Below are 19,302 nucleotides of genomic sequence, written 5' to 3' on the forward strand. Positions count from 1 at the left end.
GACTCAGAGCTGCAAGATAGATAGATAGATTTGTGAAATATGCACGGTATGATTCAGTCTCATTCTAATGGCAAATAGAGGAAAAGCGTTCACAAATGTGTTTCAGCTTGCTCCTCCTTCTCCTTTAATCCTATCCATCCTTTTACGCCTCAGTCTTTCTCTCCTCTGCTCCTCTTCTTCAGTCTCAGTCGGCACATTGGAGTGGATTTCTTTTTTTTCTCCCTCTTTCAGGAAAAAAAAATAAAAAAATAAAACAGCGTCTCGGGGGCAATTTATTGAGTGCAAATAGCAGATACAGCTGAGAGCCAGGGAATTTTGGAAAGATGCACGGGTGAGCGGGCACGGACAAGCCCGGTGACTAATTACCATAATAAGGCGCACAAGTTCGCCGGCGAGTCAGGCACGTTTTATTTCTCCGTATTTCCATGTAGCCAGTGCCGCAGCGGGGAGATAATCGGGCGGAGGGAGCAGTTACAGAGAGTAGACAGAGGGAGAGAGAGAGAGAGAGGAGCTGGCAGCACATGATCACACTGGGTATCCAGTCACTGATCAACTGGAGCGTTCATAATTACGCTGGCGACAACATATGGGAATACAACAAGGCGAGATTGTGGTCACACCTGGTTCTGGAGGACACCGGAGGACCCGTGCAGGGACAGAGGCGGCCAAATCTCGGGGACTTTGCATCAAACAGTCGAGAGAAAAGCGTGGCATCCGAAAGCAGCATCATCCGGTAGGTGAGCCTTGATTGATGTGCGCGGACTGCCAATATGCTTGTCATCGTCCGATCTGGAAAAGAGAAAAAGAAATCATCTGTTTTATTGCGCGTTATAGCCCAACAAGTACCTGACACACACTCACACATTTATTTTTTATTTTTTTATTTATTTATTATTTTTTTTACTATGCATATATTGGTTTTGTGTTTGTGCCACGGTTCAAGAAGCAATTAGGTCTGTCTGGGAAACAATACAATCGGCTCTTTGCAAATGCCAAACCACTTGATTGAGGATGCAGGTTTCAGTGGATAGCTGGCAGTTATACACACATATATATCTAAGCAGTGGTTTTCGATTCGGAGGCCCCGCTTGGATATATATATTCAAACAAAAGGGAAGGCACACCATAAAATCTACGGGGATTAGGTGGTGATTGGCGCACATCTACATGCAAAGAAAAACCAGCTTAGTGAAGCAGCAAAGGCGTATGTATACAGCTGAGGTTTTTTCATATTTACATGTGTAATGTGGATGTGGAGGAACTATGTGTGCTTTTTAAATGTGCAACTGGGTCTTGCTGCAAAACAGTCAGTTTACTGAAATCCTGTATACTCCTCAACCCAGCTCCTTGGATGAATCAAGACTGTAAAGTTGGTCAGGTGAGTAGTAAAAGCCCCACCCATTTGCTAAATTTCGACTGACTTGTGTGATAAGACGCAGCAGCCACCCTCCCGCCATGTATGCCGATTAAAATGTCATTAAGTTGGGGGAAAGAGATGGAATCAGCACAAGATGTAACAAACTGAAGCCAACAAGAAGAGAAACAGTTGCTTGTGCATTAATAGCTTTTTTCAACTTACTGCTTTGATGTACAAAAAAGTGGACAAAATGGGAGAGATTCTAATTTTGCAGGGTCTTTCTACACCATCAGAATATAAATGTCCTGTATTTGCACAGGTTCCAGTCGTCAATAGATTTTTACACATGAATATGCAGAACCTGTGACAAGTCTTTGGGCTCTGAGGCTCACGTGTTTGAGGAACAGTGCTACTGACTGACTCAGTTTCGGACTCTCTCAAAAGAGGGGCGGCATTCCCCTCCCCTAAATGTATCAGATAAACATTTGCTATGCCAGCTTCATATTTTAAAAATGTTTCTGTATTTGTAAATGGAAATGGAGAGCCGGATATCCACTGGCTCCTGCAAAAAACACTGGCTATCTGTCTGTTGGATTCTCAGATTGCGTTGCGCCAAACTGTCTCTTTAGCAACTCTGAGGAAAACCATTTTCAAGTATTAGTCTCTCTCCATGGAAGGATTTGATGAGGTTGAGCAACCCCATCTTACTTTGACCAAATTTCTCCTGCAGCTTATTGAATAGTCTAGTGAACTTTACAAGCAACCTTTGACAAAAGTCCACAGAGGGGCACTTGATGAGCACAAATAGAAAAAAAAGGACACACACGAAATAGGAACTGCACAGGCCTGAGACATGCCTGCTGCAATAACTTAATCTAACCTGTGCACATGGCACTCGAGCGATAGACAAACAGATGGCATCTCCGAAGGAATTCATCTCGTGAAAGTTGGAAGAGGTATTCCTGGATAGGTTACCCTCTGACTTGCTGGCACCGAAGCCTGCGACTGGCAGTGATGATGGCAGGCATGTTGAATGGCCTCACTGATTACATCGCTCACTCTTGTGACTTCTCCACACCTTTTTTTTTTTTTGGTAATTTTTTAAAGCCTTAAGAATCCACGGTGGTTGCTCCGTAGCTGTGATGCTGATGCTGCACAGCGTTGCTGAATTGATTTGCATTTCCTCATCATACATCAATAGAGGCAAGCAATTGAGATTTGCAATTGCATGACGAGCTCGGGCACAATGCGGCCTTTTCCCGTGCTATTAGATGCCCGGTCATTAACATGGTTATTGAATAGTGCTGCTTTCTAATTCATTCTTTTGTGGACGGTGGAGGAGGCACAATATATTGTAGTACGACTGCTTTGTAGCATGAGAGTCTTTGTGTGATGTTTCCAGTGTGTTATTTGGCGAAGTGATCCTCTGCTACTACAAAACCCAGAGTGGAGCGCAAGGATACAAAAGTTTATTTGGAAGGCACAATACCTTTTATAGCCAGGAGGGTCCAAAGAGTGGCCCACTGTCGCCTGTTGTAACACTGTGAAAACTGTGTATACAGACATTTGTTGGAGCTGCTGCGTTAATTACTTCACTGCATTAAAGGAAAAAAGATATGTAAAAACAGAATACATTGTAGGATGATTAATGTCTTTGGTGAGATATGTAATAATGTATGGGAGGCCATTCATTATTCCATTTGGCCTCGGGGCTTACTTTCCGTAATGATCAGCTTGCTGTAAGAGTGCCTTACTTGGCAACCTGTGGCAGATCACAAAGTCGTGCTGCTGCTGCCAGTGATAAGCCGGTCCCAAATCATTAGGGCTCATTTCAATTGGCTGTAAATGGAAGGTAACATTACCCGCTGACATATGGCTTATTGATGCTATTGAAGTGTGACTGAGCACACAATCATTTTGTCCTGGTTCCTTACAGGATTTGTTTGACCCCAAAATCGTGCAAAAAAGGCAAGAAAATAGTACATAGAAGACTTCAGGTAAACGGCAGCTGGCTACACGTCTGCAGCATCGCAGCTTTAACTGAGACCTTGCTTCTTCTTCTTATATTTGTATTTCGTTTTTACCGTCAGAGACAACTCAGTCTCGCTGCAAAGCAACAAAATCACACAGGAGAGATGCAATTCCAGCACATCCTAGCTAGCTGGTCTCAGCTACAGTGCTTCCTGCTCACAGTGGGAATGCGTGAACTTCCCGTCCATAAAACATAACAGCACAGCCATTATATTCATGACAGCACAGTCATTATAGGAATGACAGCCTTCCCGCTACCCATTGTTGCCATTAGAGCTGAAAAATTGATGGTTTGCAGTGTATTGGGCAGTAGGTGGAAACCTGTCAGAACACACTGGAGGTGGACTGAAAACCAGGATTAAAACAGCTCATCAAAATAAGTTCAAATTGATTTTGACGGAAAGCACCTATACTCGCTATTGACTCGTGCTGCTAATTGCAAGGTAAGTCATTCCGAGAATCTCACTGTGTTATTTTCAGTGTCATAGTGGTAAAAGAACGCTGATTAGGGACATGCTCGAGTACTAATCGTTATTATTTTTGATGAAACTGAGCACACTTCAGTTTCTTGCGAGGCCTTAACACGACAAAGCGGGGAGTGTTTGTCATCTGTAGTGTTACAGGCATTGTGGCATCCTTTGTGCTTTCATGCATGCTCTCTTTCAGTAATCAGCGCATTGTTAAAAAACTAGTTTTTCAGCTCCTTTGTAAAGAGCTAAAATATCCATAAGGACATGGTGGTTTAGGGATCCGTCATAGTTAAAATGCATTTTTGCCCCCCCCCCCCCCCTGCTCTAATGAAAGCCGTTGGTGAACCACATGCCATTTGCAGCAGCACGAGCACAAACACAGTCCCTCTCTTCTTCAGGGAACACAGAGGGGAGGAAGGGAAGAAAAGGAGGTGTAGGCAGAGCTTTCTGGAACCAGCGTGGCCTTCAGTGTCAGTACCCTTGCCACAGGCCTGCGCTGAGCTGGACATCCTCTATCTTTGGCCATGACCACAAATTAATTAGTTGTACATTTGCAGGGTAAACAGCACGTTGAACTACTGCTGACAAAACTGAGGTTCATTGGATTAGTGTTAGTCAGCTGGCTGAGAGACAAGAGAAGGACAGCTTCTGACAGGATGTGCCTCTTTCTGCCTCCAATTTGTGACATCCCCATGTTACAGTTTTAAACATTCATCTATGTTGCATTCATGTCTTAAATTCTTTCACTGAAATGATAAACACCCATTATCATAATTTTCATGTAAATGAAGGCGTTACCTCACCGTCTTTGTGTGACTTTTTGAGCAGCCATTAGCGTATTTCATTGGAGAAGAGTTGGCAACACCGTCTTTTGTGGATTTACCCAGACATTTATTGTAAACTTCCTGCCATCCTGTGCAGCAGACGCCTGAGTTTTATGAGTGCTATTTATTTGGCAGAGCGCGAACGGCGATATCAGCACATGCACTGCAAACCGAAATCCTTCCAAGGCAAATAAAATATAAAAGGACAGAAAAACATTTCAGATTGTTCACTAATTGCCGTCGATTGTTGTAATGTTGATTGCAAAACAGCTAGCTATACGATATTCTAATGACTCTGTATTAGCCAGCAGAAAATTATAAATGCTTTATTAACAGCTTGCAGTCTTTACTTCTGGAAAAAAAAACAGAAAAGAGATTTTTGTACAACATCAAGCCTCGCACAATTATGCACAGCAGCTGACGACACCAGCTCTCTATATTGACTCTTTCTGCAAACTGGCATGTAATTGAAATGCCAGCTGAGACAAAATAATTCTTTTCAGGTGCTGTGAAAAAACATTCAAATGTGACATTTTTAAAAATATTTTGGCTCCAAGAATCAAAATGGAACAACCACAAATGATTACATTCATGACATAATTCATGGTGGTCTATCCTCACACGAGGGGAACCAGAAATCTCACCTGTCAAAAAAGGAGTGAAGCCTGCGAGCCAGTTCAGCCAGGTTAACATGCCTCGCTCTCATCGCATCAGATTTTAAGCTGCAGAGTTTGCCATCTCTCCATCTGACGTGTCATTGCCGCTGCTGCATGCCCTGCACCTCCAACTCCTGTTTCAACCCCTTCGCCACCCCAACATCCACCTGCAGGCTCTGAGGGATATTTACTCATAACCTCCCGTTTTCCACGTGTATCACATATTTGCAGGGAGCAGTGAGCTGGGAGCCTTTATTCTGCTGATCTAATCAATCCTTCATTTAAACGTGAGTTGTCTGACTGAAGTGAGAAAAGCCCAACGTTTATTTAGGCACACTGAATTAGGGCAAAATGGATTCTCCCAGCTAAACAATGAGAGGAAGATTGCTGTGCTGAACTTCTAAATGGGGACGGAGCTGTCAGGAACGCAACCAAAGTGCTTGTTTTCTTCTTTTTGTCTTAAACCGTCACTAATAGTCCCCCCCCCCCCCCCCCCCGTTTGAAGTGGTCAGCTTTTCGTGGAGAGTGATGGTGACGTTGAGGAGTTGGGGAGGCTCAATCTCAATACACATTTGCAAAACAAACTAATGAAGACACTTGGAACATGACGGGTGGTGCAGATTGGGTGGGGGACTTGGGGGGTGGCGTAATCCAGCACTGCTGTTACTCTTAACAACCAGTCCTTTTGCTAAATGTGGAAAAGGCTTCAGCTCGTCTTCTAAAATGGATTCTAGGTGCAAAAATGAGAAATTGGCAATTTAATGATATCATTAGAAAAGACCAGACAGGAACTGTTCTTCCTCTCCTGCTATGTCTCAGTCTAGTCTTACTGTGTGTGCACTGCATATCTTTTTCTGATTGCATCAGCTGTGTTGGTGATATAACCATTTACTGTGGTTGGAGGCTACAGAAACAAAGCTTCCTGCATTAATTTTGTCCATTTCAGTAGTTGGTACATCTACCATTTTCACAGGGGAAAAAAGCCTCTTCATGTTTCGGTCTTTGAAAAAACAGGAAGCAGGTTTAACACGGTGACGTTCAGAACAGTGCTACTTTGGCCACGCATGCAGAGCGACCAGTTCACGGACAGATGAAAGCTCGGCGCAGATGAAAGCTGTGCGAGGATGTGGGGTCATCACCGCGCTGTCACCGCCCAATAGCTGGCCTTGCTTTCAGAATAAGTGATATTCTAGAGTCTCCTGAATTGAATGTCGAATAACAATAGTTGTGGGAACAGACATCAATGGCTCGAAGCTGCTCGTGTGAGCGTACTGAGCTGGAATAAAATCACAATTTGTCGGTCTCAAAAGAGCCTGCGTTGCTCATCCACAGGCAATATTATTTCCTCCTTCATACATTGTATTGCCATGTTGAGAGAGTGAAAAAGCAAATTCTTTCAATTTTCATTCATTCTTCATTTTAGTAACAGGCTCAGGGTACACATGATGAAGGAGATCTAGTGTAGATAACGTCTGGAAGAAGTAATGAAAAAAATCCAAACTTCTGCCTGGAAGAAACGCTAGTGAAATAGAAGAAAGACACACTGATACTGATATCTTATAAACAATATGTAGCTCATAACTGCTGTTATACAACACAGAGTGCCACTGCTGCACAGGAAAACACTGCTTATGTTAGGACGATGGTGCAGTTTTGTACATGTTCATGCTATCCTAGATTTTTTATTGTGTATCTCAGGCAATAACTGTTAGGATCTGAGGTCTAAGGTGAAGCTCGCATACTGATAATTATTATCTGAGTGAGTGATTTTCAAAGTCGATTTAAAAAGGCTGAGACCTTTCGAGTCTAAAATGCAAAAACAGCAGCCCTTAATGGTGTTTTTCTCAAATACGCTGTGGTGCTAAATGAGACATGAAGTAGGCTTTCTGAGTCCCCAAAGTATTGATACTGCTGAATCCAGCGCTAGTCTCTGAATGTATCTTTTAAACCTTCTTGTGTGCTTTAAATCAAAGAAACAAGTATCTTATGAAAAGCCTAAGCTCGCGGGCTTAGTTTTGTTTGTCAGTAATCAAGCTTGATCCCACATCTCCTGACAAAATATACACAGATATTACAAAAAAATGGCAGAGCCACCCAAGCTTCAAAGGGCTGCTCAGACGTGAACTATAGCATGAGCAAAAATGATTAAATATTAAACGTTTCCCATGAGATGAAACGTGATTGGCGGGTGAAGCCGCATGTGTCTTGTCCACTCGTGTAACATGAAAGGTTTAAAGAACTCTACTAATCTGTAAATCTGCCGCAGCTGAGCAAAGAATATATGGAACAACTTCACATCAAATCCAGTGTGCTGAGATACAGTGTTTTCCAAAATAACGGCAGACATGCTGCTGACCTTTTTTTTTCCTTACAGTAATTTACTCTGTGGCTGTTGATTGATGGCCTCCAAGTCAGAGAGAGCAATCATGACATCAGATTTTATACAGTATGTTTTTAGTGCAGCGGTGCTCCTTTAAGGCTTCACAACAATCTTCATTCATCACGCGCAAGTGGAAAACGAGCTTTTGCTAAAAACAAAAAACGCACATACACACACACAAAAAACAGATGCTTCATTTTCCTGCTGTTTACTAGTCGTTGTAGTTTGAGGGAACAACCCATTGCACACACCCCCCCCCCCCCCCTCCCACCATTTACTTCCTGTGCACATGAAGATGAGGCCATCAAGATGAGACCTTTTGCATCCCATTTTTCACTCGCATTGATGAATTTGTATTTCCATCATATTTTGGAACCTGTTTGTCATTGCTGGCCTGCTTAATTAGAGGAGGAAAAGTGAATCCGAACCCAAAGGGATGACTGTTTTTGTTCTGGCTAAAATGAGCCTTTTTTTCCCCTCCCAAGGAGCTTCTCTTTCTACAGTGGAGCTTTATTTTTCCCCAGTCTGTGCTAATTAGTCGGAGGAGCACTGTAATGAATACTGCAACAGGCGATGGGTAAATGTGTAGTCCTCTGCAAACAAAGCAATTCAAAGTATGCATAAAATACCACGTTGCTGTATATGGTTAATGTCATGGGAAACCCTAGGGTGCACTCATTTGGACTAATGTATTAGGAATCACTGTGTTGCGGCCTGCATATTTAGCAACTTTGTCATCAACATGAAAAATGGTTAGTCATATTTCCCTTCCACATCACGCTCGCCTTCTCGCTCCTTTTTCCTTCAGTGTCGTTTTCTCCTTTTCTCTGTGATGTCGACCCCTCTTCTTTTGAGCTGCTGTGTTTTTTTTTTGTTATCATCAGAGAGACAAATGAGAAACAAGAAAGAAAGAGAGCCTCGGGGCTCGTGTCCTCACATCATCGCCACCCCCTTTATCTCTCCCCGCACTCCTTCTCCTTCTCTATCCTCCATCTTTCCGTCTTCCTGAGTGACAGCTGGCAGCCAGTAGGGTACAGTGGGCATGCCAAACCAAGTGCAGATATTTGCCAAGTGACTTGAGAAAATACACATTTGAACGTGACTGACTCATGCATGCTGTGGATCCTCCTTTTGCTGCTCTTTTATTTCTTTTCGGATAGCTCAAACAGCGTGTGCGGCGCGCATTACACTCCTCGGCTGCCCACGGATCTTTGTGGTCATTAAAACATGTACGTCCGCAGAAGGCTTATAAATGAATCCGTTGGGACAGTCTTGAAGCAGAGGCCGCGAAGGCAGCTGCCATAAAATCGAGCTTTGAAAGCGCAGCATGTGGACAAGAAATGATAAAAAAAAACAGTTGCACGTGTATTGATTTTAAAATTTAGATTTTTTTTGGAAACACATTCATTCGTGATGGAGGAAGACTACTCGCTTAGAATTTGACTCAAATTAAAGAGTAATTGACCTCTAATGCTGTGACTCCTGCACATTTACAGAGCTTCACACTTCAAACAGCACAGCTTCAGCTTAGCCAAGTCTTATATCTTATCACTCAGCATGCCATATGTGACATGCTGAGTTATAAGTGGTGTTGAAAAACACGAGGAGCAGCCATGAAAAAGGAGGATTATTCTTTAATAATTTTCACAGAATTCCCTAACGGCAGGCTGCTTTCTTTTCATTCCTTCGCCCTAAATGGGAATTGACATTTGGGTCAGGTTCTCTGGGTGATGAAGAGCGAACAGAGGTTCTGAAAATCCAAGATTAGTGTTGCATGGAGGCCTGATTGATGAATTTTACAGCAGTTTATGGAGGTGCACAGGTCAGTGATTGCAAACAGGGAATTACAGGAAAAAACGATTGCCTACATAGAGAGTACAAGAAAATCAAAGCATACAAGAGAAAGGGAAACACACACGCGCACATTCACACACACACATCGCAGGCCCACGGCGAATATCAATCTGTAATCTGGGATTATTCTAGTACAGAAGGAGGGCTTTTCCAGCACTTTATACTATGTGGGAATACACAAAATGCACAAAAAAGACAAAAAAAAAGACAAAACAAAACGCTGAACCTTGAGGGATAAAGCAAGACAGGCGGTAATGAAAAATCAGTGATACAGAGATTTGTTGTTTTGCTTTGATGGGCGAGACAGACAGATAGAGGGAGAATCCAATTCTGAGCCCGAAACAACAGCAACAATAATCCGCTGGAGGCAAGAGACACTTCACAGACGTTTCAGTATACATCTGATTTCTGCGCGAACGTTCTATTGGTGCCATTAGCACGAGTTCAACATCCAGCATCATAACACTGATTGCTCCAATAACAGTTGGGACATTTGTATAATTATCCGAACAGACAGGAAGCCTTTACACTACATGGCATTATGTGGCTTTGCAGCGCAGTGAAAAGCTGATGGAAAAGAGGCTGCTTTATGACATATAAAAGAGAGGTTGGTGGCGAATGGTGGAGCAGAACAGAGAGAGACTGCTGCTCTTTATGGTGGAGACATCTTGGTAATTAATCAGCATCAATTTTGATAATGGAGAAAGAGCGTAGATCTGATAAAAAAATACAAACAAGAACATTTTCTTCCCATTTTGTAAATAACTAAAACTAAAAACTTTGGGTTTTAGATCAATGGGCAGCCAAAACAAGACTAATTAATCTCATCTAACAGAAAACAATACATGTTTGCGAGTTCCAGCCTTGATCTTTATTCTCTTCACTTAAATTATATGTAGTATTTTTGGTCAGTTGTGGCACGCACTAAAAGCAGAGAGGCTATACTGGTGTAGCATGTTGGCCTGCTAATGCTGCTCCACACTCAAATCATTTAAGTCACACTTGGGTTTCAGTGGTCATTGGGATTCCTTTTTACAAGCCCACTGATCAATCAGTCTCGTAATTCAATCTCCCCCCGGTCAATCGTGTTTATATGAATAATTCACAAACCATCACAGAAAGCTCGGTGAACTGGCTCACAAGTAGGCCGCTGCCCTTTAACAGCAGGGAGACGTGAATGCAATAAGTCCAAAGGAAAACCAGATAACATGAAAATGCCCGTCTAGCTGGGTGCTGCTGTGGGTTTGAACTTTCACCTCTGTGAATTTTATGGATGAAAAGCTGTTTCCTCTCAGCTTTCTAAACTTTCAGGCATAAATGCTCACAGAACCCAACTTTTGCCCACACCTCGCCGCTGTATCTCTGCTGTGGAGTTTCAAAATAAAGGCAACCTTTTGATTACAGTCTGTGAAATAGAACTATTAAAGTTCTCAAATTGTTCCTGAGTTTTTACCTGTAAAAATCGTTATCAAAAAATTTATATTTATATATTGATAGTTGTTTGTATTTGTTTTTTTCTTCTTCACCATTTTTGATTCATTGATGTGCAAAATTATAACTGATTCTGTGCACCGCAACGTGGACACGTTTGAGATTTGAGTCGCTCATGCAACTCTAAAGTGACGCTCAAGGTTCAGATGAATCATCTGCATTCTTGAGTTCCTATAAATTTTAAATATAACTCTAAAATATCTTCAACTGTCAGTTAAAGTGCTCGTTGCCATTTTTAGTATTCAGTTTTAGTGTATGGAGAAATTAAGCCAGATTTTCAGGGGCTTTGTGTTAAACACACAAAATTAGGGCAGGAAGATAATTAAAAGAGGAGGAGGATTACTTGGATAAAATTATATTTAAATATAGAATAATAAGCCTCTGTAATGGTGCTGTAACTTGATTGTACAACAGTAGCACGAGTTGGCGCAGTGCATTTAGCGGTTTAATACATCACATTGCATGTAATTACTGGGACTGTTGTATTATAAAAGTCAGAGTTTCAAAATTTCAGCTCTTTAACATGACAAATGACACATGCATTACATCACCGGGCTGTATTACGTACATTTTTTACATGATAAACTACCACTTTTGCAAGTGCAAATTTATGCCAATAGCTTTGTTTTTCTCCCCAGTTTCCTGTTGCAGATTAATGCCTCTCATTTAGCTCTTGCATGCAGCCAGCCTATGCCAATCACATGCAGCCTTCGTCTGTTCTATACTTTGCGCACAAATGCAGAACACAGAAGCAATCAGAGCCTGTTGCACCGCCCACACTAGGTCAGATTACAGCGACACATCAGCCGCTCGCGGTGTGGACGCACTGTCAGAGTGCAATAACCGCCAGCCCACACAGACGGTGCCCAGATGGACAGGTTTACTGTTTCTGATTTCCTTCCCTCCTCCTGCCACTGAACAGTCCTCTCCCTCTGCTTCAGGCTTTGTGCTTTGTGAAATGAAGTGCGATGATCAATTGCGCTGAAAATTTCTCAGAAGGTTTAAAATGGAGTTCCGTGGCCCCGGCCTGCCTGCTGAATTTTTTAACTTGTGCACTGTGCACAAAGACAAATGACTGCCCTTTATGGAACTGCCTTAAGCAGTTTGATTATTATACTGTAGGAGTTTAATATTAAAGAGGAGAGTTGTTAAATATACAAAAACATAACATTTTGTGATTTATGATCTTTGTGGAAAATTTGATCATATCTTTTTTATGAAACTATCTGGTTTCTCTGGGTTTTTTTAAACTAATAAAACAGAAGTCCTATGCATGTATTTTTACAGCGTCACAGTTGGTCATGTGGCCATGGATTTCTTCCAGTACACACACTTTCTGAGAATAAAGGAATTGGATTGGAGATTAAAAAATACCAGGAAAACATAAAATTTCTTGACATTTAGGTTATTGGTTTTGTGATTGCAGAGAAGGTTTATGGCAGGGAGCTTTCTCAGAGGCCAAAAGAAGACAAAGAAAGCTAATCTCACTTAGAAGGGTAAAATCAGCTATATACCTAATGAAGTATTATACTGTGGTCAATGAGGTAGAGGCACTGCAGTGAGCACACATGCATGTGTGTATGTACAGTTTGTGTGAGTGCGCTTTGTTATATGAGTGGGGGTTTGTTTGTCAGGAGGTTGCAGTGATAATGTTGGCATCAAGACGTGAAGTCTTTCAAGGGAGAACGTTAGGGTGTAAGGGCGAGAGAGAGTAACGTCTACTTCCAGGACTTTCCACACAGTAGAACTAACAGCAGCTCTGGGAAGATGTATTTGTGCACTTGGAGCTAACAAAGCTGAACTTTTAATCAAAGTTATTACAATTCCTCCTCAGGGAAACATAAATACATGTATGTGAAAAAAAATTGTTAGGGGGCTCTTTTTGCTCACTTTTGCTTGAGTTGTGACAATAAACGGTTTGCACTTTACCGCCACGTTCTCGTCCTTTCACGTGGTGTGCTTATCTTTACTGCTCAAATGTTGTGGACCGCTCTGCCAGTTTTTGTATTATCGCACGCAACACAAACAGAATTTGGGTAAACGTTGTGCGACCGTGTGTGAAAATGAACATTTAATCTTTTTCCACCCCCCTATCTGGCCCTCTGCTGACATTTTAAATACTTATGCAATGCAAGTAACATAAATTATACGATGAGAGTATCTGACAGTATTTGAAAACTGCAACGATATTTATACTATATATAGTGAGTAACATACAAATGTAGACTAATCTTATACAGTAATGTGTTCATGAGCAGCATATAAGTCTTTTTTTCTCCTCAAGAGTTAGTGGAGACCAAAAAGGAGGTAGAAGGAGGGTACATATTGGGCTTTAAATAGGATCCTAGATAAATAATTGAGTTGAACTGCAACTTGCATGTTTTTGCCATATCAGCTATCAGGTGATAATATATTATGTTGGGTTTACAGCGTGTTTGTGCCTGAAGTGAAGAGAAAGAGGCCTGAGTGCAGTTTTTAGCTCATCAGGTTGAAGGACACATGGGCTCATGCCACAGCAAAGGCATCCACTGTTTGTCCGTCCTTTTACAATTCTTTTGAATTGTAAAAGGATTGGTCCGAGTTTAATCAAACTTACACACAATGATTACCTAATGGGCCTTCACCCGAACTATTCTCACGGCTTTACAGGCGCTTTTCCATTTTCTCTGTGTAGCCTTCATGCTCATTACTTCCAGTTTCTCCAATTCCTCCTCCTCATGTACTGAACAGCATTCAATTTAGATCATTTAGAAAAGCTAACATAAGATTCTCAATGCGTAAGACCAACCTGCACAAAAACATAAAGAACTTCCAAATGATGTGATACCTTGAAATACCTTGTAACCTATTAGATCAATCAGGATTTTAATTTTCATGATAATGGAGGGAGTGGATCCTACATTAGAAAGGTGTGCCATAATAACCATTATGCTAACATCAGTAATACTGTTGAAGTGTTTATTCTCTTTAATGCTTTTGAGGATTATGTAGTCATAATCCTCCTGAACCTAAACAGGATTCATTTGTCCTGTATGTGACTGTTTTTAAGTCTCATTAGCCTGTGCAACACAGCTGACCAATGACAAGAGAAATCATCACCTTTTCTGTATTCACATATCACCATAACCTGAGAACAACGAGCAAACTGTGATTTTCATACCAAAAAAACAGGTTAATACATACCACTTGATAGAAAATGGACATCAACATAGTGAATTCCTTGAACTACAGTCTGATTTTCAATTACTTCTATTAACAGTCAGAGTTGCAGAATTGTTTGGAGAGTTCAGGTTATGCAGAACATCAGTTTAAAACATTAAGCATGAATTAGATGGGTGTGTTTTCTATTTGGTATACTGTACCTGTTCTTAGACTGATGGCTTAAATTTCAGCCTGCTGTAATTTATAGTTTAACAGTACAGTCATATTTGAATTGTTCACATTAAATTTATTTGCTTTAAGCAAAAGCAAAGTGAATGTTTTATAACTATTACTGTAAACGAGCATGATTAGCAGTTCAGTAATTTAAAAACTTTAAATGTGCTTATTGCTCAAGTGAGATGTCTTGATGAGGACGTGTGCAGTTAGTTCTGTAAAATGTGGTCAGTGTAATGTCCAGATACAAGTCAAGGTTGAGTTGCTCTATGGGCCCAAGTCAAGGGCGTGTGGTTTGAGAGATGACAGCTATATTTTCCCCAACAGGACAGCAAATGTCATCAGTCCTAAAAATATGGCAGCAGCAGTGCTGTGGTCAAAGGTCAAAATGGACAGAGTTCAAAAATAGAGTTTTTCCCGAAATTTAATGATAGCCATGGATGCCAGCAGGTTTACTGACAGAGATAAAAACCTGGTTGACCTCCCACAAGCCATATGGAGAAATATGAAATTTTGTGGCTTCAGTCACTGCCACAGCAGCTGCTGATGTCATTCAAATCTGAATTCATTGAGTTTCAATACAGTGCAGATTATGCCATCAGAGTTTTGGTCTCCCCTCAGTCAAAGATTGTCCCAGGTAACTAGTAGATGTAAGTTCAGTCAGTTAGTTAGTCAGCTATTGCAAGTTTATCATATTCATTTAATCTTAAAAAATTTATTCTTTGGTGCTGTGCCCGCGGGAGACTTTGAGTCTTTGACTGAGAGAGAATGTGAGAAGAGACATTGTTAAACTCAATAAAAATTTGTAATCGCTAAATATAATATAAGACGTTATTTAAAAAATAAATATGAAAGTGCACACATGTAGCAAGACAGCTGCTAATGACAACAGCAAAAGCAGCCTTGATTGTAAATTAGGGGGAAAATACCAGTTCTGACAGTAACACTGTTTCTGTGTCAGGAGTGAATAAATAATGTCGTGAATAATTATGTAAAAAACGGTCCTTTTTATACAGGTTTCCACACTCCATCCACCTTCTTATATGCCTATTTGGGGTGCAGTAAAGAAACAAAACACAATAAATGAAGTTAAAGATGATTTAGTCTTGTGAGCCGGCGAGATGATTGCCTATCTAACGCTAGAATGAGCAGTCATGCTAACAGGAGGCTCCTTACATGTTTCAAATAATAAGCCATGTTTGAGGCTGACAAATGCTAATTGAGTGTTTGCCTGTTTGTCTCTCAAAATGATCCCACACTTTGATTTTCCTGCCTGGTATTCATTATTATTACACTGCCAGGACCAGCTGTGTGAATAATATCTTCCTGTGACTCACTGACCGAGGAAAACATTTCTAAGATGCTTCTGATCAACCGATGCCTAGATGACTGTGACGGTTAAGCAAACAATTATAAAAATGTCCAATATAACAAATGGGTATTTCGAATTTTACAAAACAGTTTTGGTTTTTTTTGGCTCCTAACAATCTGGGTATCTGGGACCATGTGAGGATACAATAGAGGCTTTTTTCCCATTAAGAACAGAGGAAGCCTCAAGAAAGAGGAGGAAACTATGCCTTCTGCCTCTCACCAAGTATTGCCAAGTCCTTCTGTATCATTTTATGCTTGATTTTCTTTTCCTATTACCTCATGAACAGACAGTATGGCGGCCCATGGGATATGTCAACATGCAGAGCCATTAAATTATTAGACCTCGTTTATTATTAACTCTGTAGCATACACAACTGGCAGCAACCTTTTAATATTCATACAGCTTGACTGTTCCCTACTGATGCTAAGAGGACCAAGCGGGATCAGATTAATGCAGGCACACACACACATGCATGCACACATGCAGGCGGACTATGACAATGGCACATAATTGGACATCTAGCTTTTAATAATCAGTTCACTTATCTAGGTGTAACTAATGGAAATGCACACATGAAGGATCTTTAGAGCTGAAGATGTTCGGTGCAGCACCGTGGTCAGATTGACGTGGCCCGTTAGATTAGATCAGCTTGAGCTATTTCTGTCTTTTTTTGGGTCCAAACTCGCTGCAGGCAGGAGAGGTTGGAACACTGTCCGCTCGGCTGAGTGGTCGAGTGAAGGCGACCCGTCACGCACACAGAAAAGACTTTTTAGAACAAACATTTTTTTAGTTGGGGGGAGTTAAAGCTTTCAGTGAACTGCACCTCATCTGAGCTGCAGGCCTCCAAACAGAGAGAATAAGCTGGTATATTGGTCAATGCTACAATGACAGAGAAACGTTAATAATGCAGTTTGGACAGCGATATTGCGATCTCTTGCTTTCTCGTGGAGTTGTAAATTTGTCGTTAAAAAGCAAGAACAACAAAACCAGAATGATCCAGACGTGAGTCATCTGCAAGATTGGTCTATGTTTTCTGGATGCCCTTTGTCCCTCTCTATTCTTATCCTGCCTAATTTCCTCTCTGTCTCACACGTTCTTTTTTTTGTCCCCCAGCATGTTGACCTTGTCCCCTATTCCACCTTGTTCGATCGTGAGATACTCCACAAAGTAGTATGTGTGACTGTGTGTGTGAGTGTCTGTGTGAGAGGAGGGACAAAGAAGAAACACAGTGGTGAGAGAGAGAGCAGTGAAGAGAGAAGGAGGAAGAGAGAGAGCAGTGAGGTGTCCAGCACTTAAATTGCCTGTTTATTTCCAGTCATTGCATCAATTACACTGATACAGCTTAAAAATGGGCCCCTGTGTTTGTGTGTATGTGAGAGATGGGGGGTGGAATAGAAAAACAATTAGGAATGATAGATATGGAGATTTTTTTATGCTGTAGTATGCAGTTTTATGCTTTGTGCGAGTCACAGAAACACACAAGGGGACAGAGAAAAGAATTTTTGTTCTGTTACCAGGCAGAAAAGGAGTGGAAACTACATTTCACTTGTGATCTGTTTGACATCTAATTGCATGCGCGTGAAGAGGGCTGCCTGGGTGTGTCTGCATGTGTGTGTTATGTGGGGTCAGCCTGTGGCTGCCCCGAGATCGGGTGCGTGATCGTCTGCTCTCTGGAGAAGAGGGGCGTGCCTGTGACAGGCTGCAGTGATTAGTGGAGCTCAGCGGGCAGAATATGTCAGACTCAGCCGACTCCATGAACCATTTCGGCCTGCAACTCTGCAATTTGTCTCCCACTTTGCATCATATAACAGCCTCAATGCGGCTGCTGCATGCACGTTTGAAACGCTCCCGATTGTCTCGCCTTGCATTTCTTTTTGTGCCTATTTCTGTGGGGAGGTCGATTTGAAGCACTGATTGGTGAGACAAATTACGTTTGCATGATAAGGCTTTTTTTTTTACAGGAAGGAAACATAATGATTTGAATACACTACAATTACAGCTTACTTTAGCTAATATGAGAGTAAATATTGTTTGAAGTCAACGCTTGTTAAGGAAAAAAAAAAAACTTCTCAGGAGATTTGGCTCCTCCAGCAAAGATATTATGAAGAGCAAAAATTTATTCAATTAGTGAAACTGAGCAAAATTACAAACTACACTTTAACTGCACCTGCTTGTTCTATCATAAGCCAATGATCACCCAGTCAGACACGTGCGGTTATACAAGATTCACACTCTGAAAGCAACCCACATTAACTCTCATATATCTTATGCTTTGGTTTTCCTCTCAATCTAATTTTCATACGTGAACATGATTTACTGCATCTGAACTTGTTGACTGCTGCAGCACTTTACTGTGTAAATATCCCTGAAATGTTGCTTCAGTCTGTTTAGCTGCTGGTTTGTCCCTCTCTGTAAGTTACTATTTAAATATTACATATTGGAAAGTAATTCGATTCATTAGTAGCTCACTGGAAAACTCTGCTTCTCAACACTTTTCTTTATTGCTCACATCAGATCTGTTAGCTGTCTTTAAAAATCTCAAGCCCTGCAGCTCTTGTACTTGTAGAGCTCTCGTGGCTCTCTTCCACAGCATGTCTTTCATCCTTTCTTCCTTCTCTCACCCCAACCGGTCGCAGCAGATGGCTCCGCCCCTCCCTGAGCCTGGTTCTGCCGGAGGTTTCTTCCTGTTAAAAGGATTTTTTCCTTCCCACTGTCGCCAAAGTGCTTGCTCATAGGGGGTCATATAATTGTTGGGTTTTTTCTCTGTATGTATTATTGTAGGGTCTACCTTACAATATAAAGCGCTTTGAGGTGACTGTTGTTGTGATTTGCGCTTTATAAATAAAAATGAATTGAATTGAATTGTAGAGTAGTGTACAGTGTGGTTTATGAAGCTTACATGTGATGCTAGTGGATATTAACATTGCAAAACAATGCTTATTTACAGATCCAGTAGTTAATGAGCAACATTAGCATTCATCTGCTGTGATGTTTTTATCCAAAAACTGAAAGTTCATTATTGCTTTTTTTAAAATCATCATTATTTTTTAAACTCTATTTATAGTCTCTAACAACTCTTGAGGGAGTTGGTAGTTTGCAGCAATTACTACAGCATGTTTACCTGGCAGTACTTAACTTCTGTTTGATGTTTAGCAGACAGTGTTTTTAGAGCTTTTTCTCTAGAAATACCTGATGCACCCACCAGCTGTTTAAACCTTTTTATTTGTGAGGGGCAGCCAGTCAGAAGAGAGCTGCCTTTAATGGGATAGAGTACCTAAAACTACTTGTTTCAGATTGAGAGACTGCACCAATGCCCAGAATAGGATAAATAAGGATTATTTGAACTGCAAATCATGCAAAGCTACCCTAGTAGAGTCCAAGAATAAAAACAGCAGGGAATGAGCTTAACAGGTCCTCTTTAAAGCTCTCTGAATCCAAGGGGATCTGCAGACTTGAGGTGCCAATTTTCTGCAGGTTCCTCACCCAGCCTAT

General features: G+C 41.3%; 1 protein-coding gene across 1 annotated transcript in view; it reads left to right on the forward strand.

Moving 5' to 3' along the window:
- Window positions 1-207: 207 nt before the first annotated feature.
- flrt1a (fibronectin leucine rich transmembrane protein 1a) overlaps window positions 208-19,302 on the forward strand; it is a 50,281-nt gene continuing 31,186 nt past the window's right edge. Inside the window, exon 1 of the mRNA XM_063487732.1 lies at window positions 208-733. The gene's annotated coding sequence lies outside the window, so the exon portion shown is untranslated. The remainder of the gene's footprint in view (window positions 734-19,302) is intronic.

Source organism: Pelmatolapia mariae, linkage group LG10_11 (assembly GCF_036321145.2).
Source record: "Pelmatolapia mariae isolate MD_Pm_ZW linkage group LG10_11, Pm_UMD_F_2, whole genome shotgun sequence".
Classification (NCBI taxonomy): domain Eukaryota; kingdom Metazoa; phylum Chordata; class Actinopteri; order Cichliformes; family Cichlidae; genus Pelmatolapia; species Pelmatolapia mariae.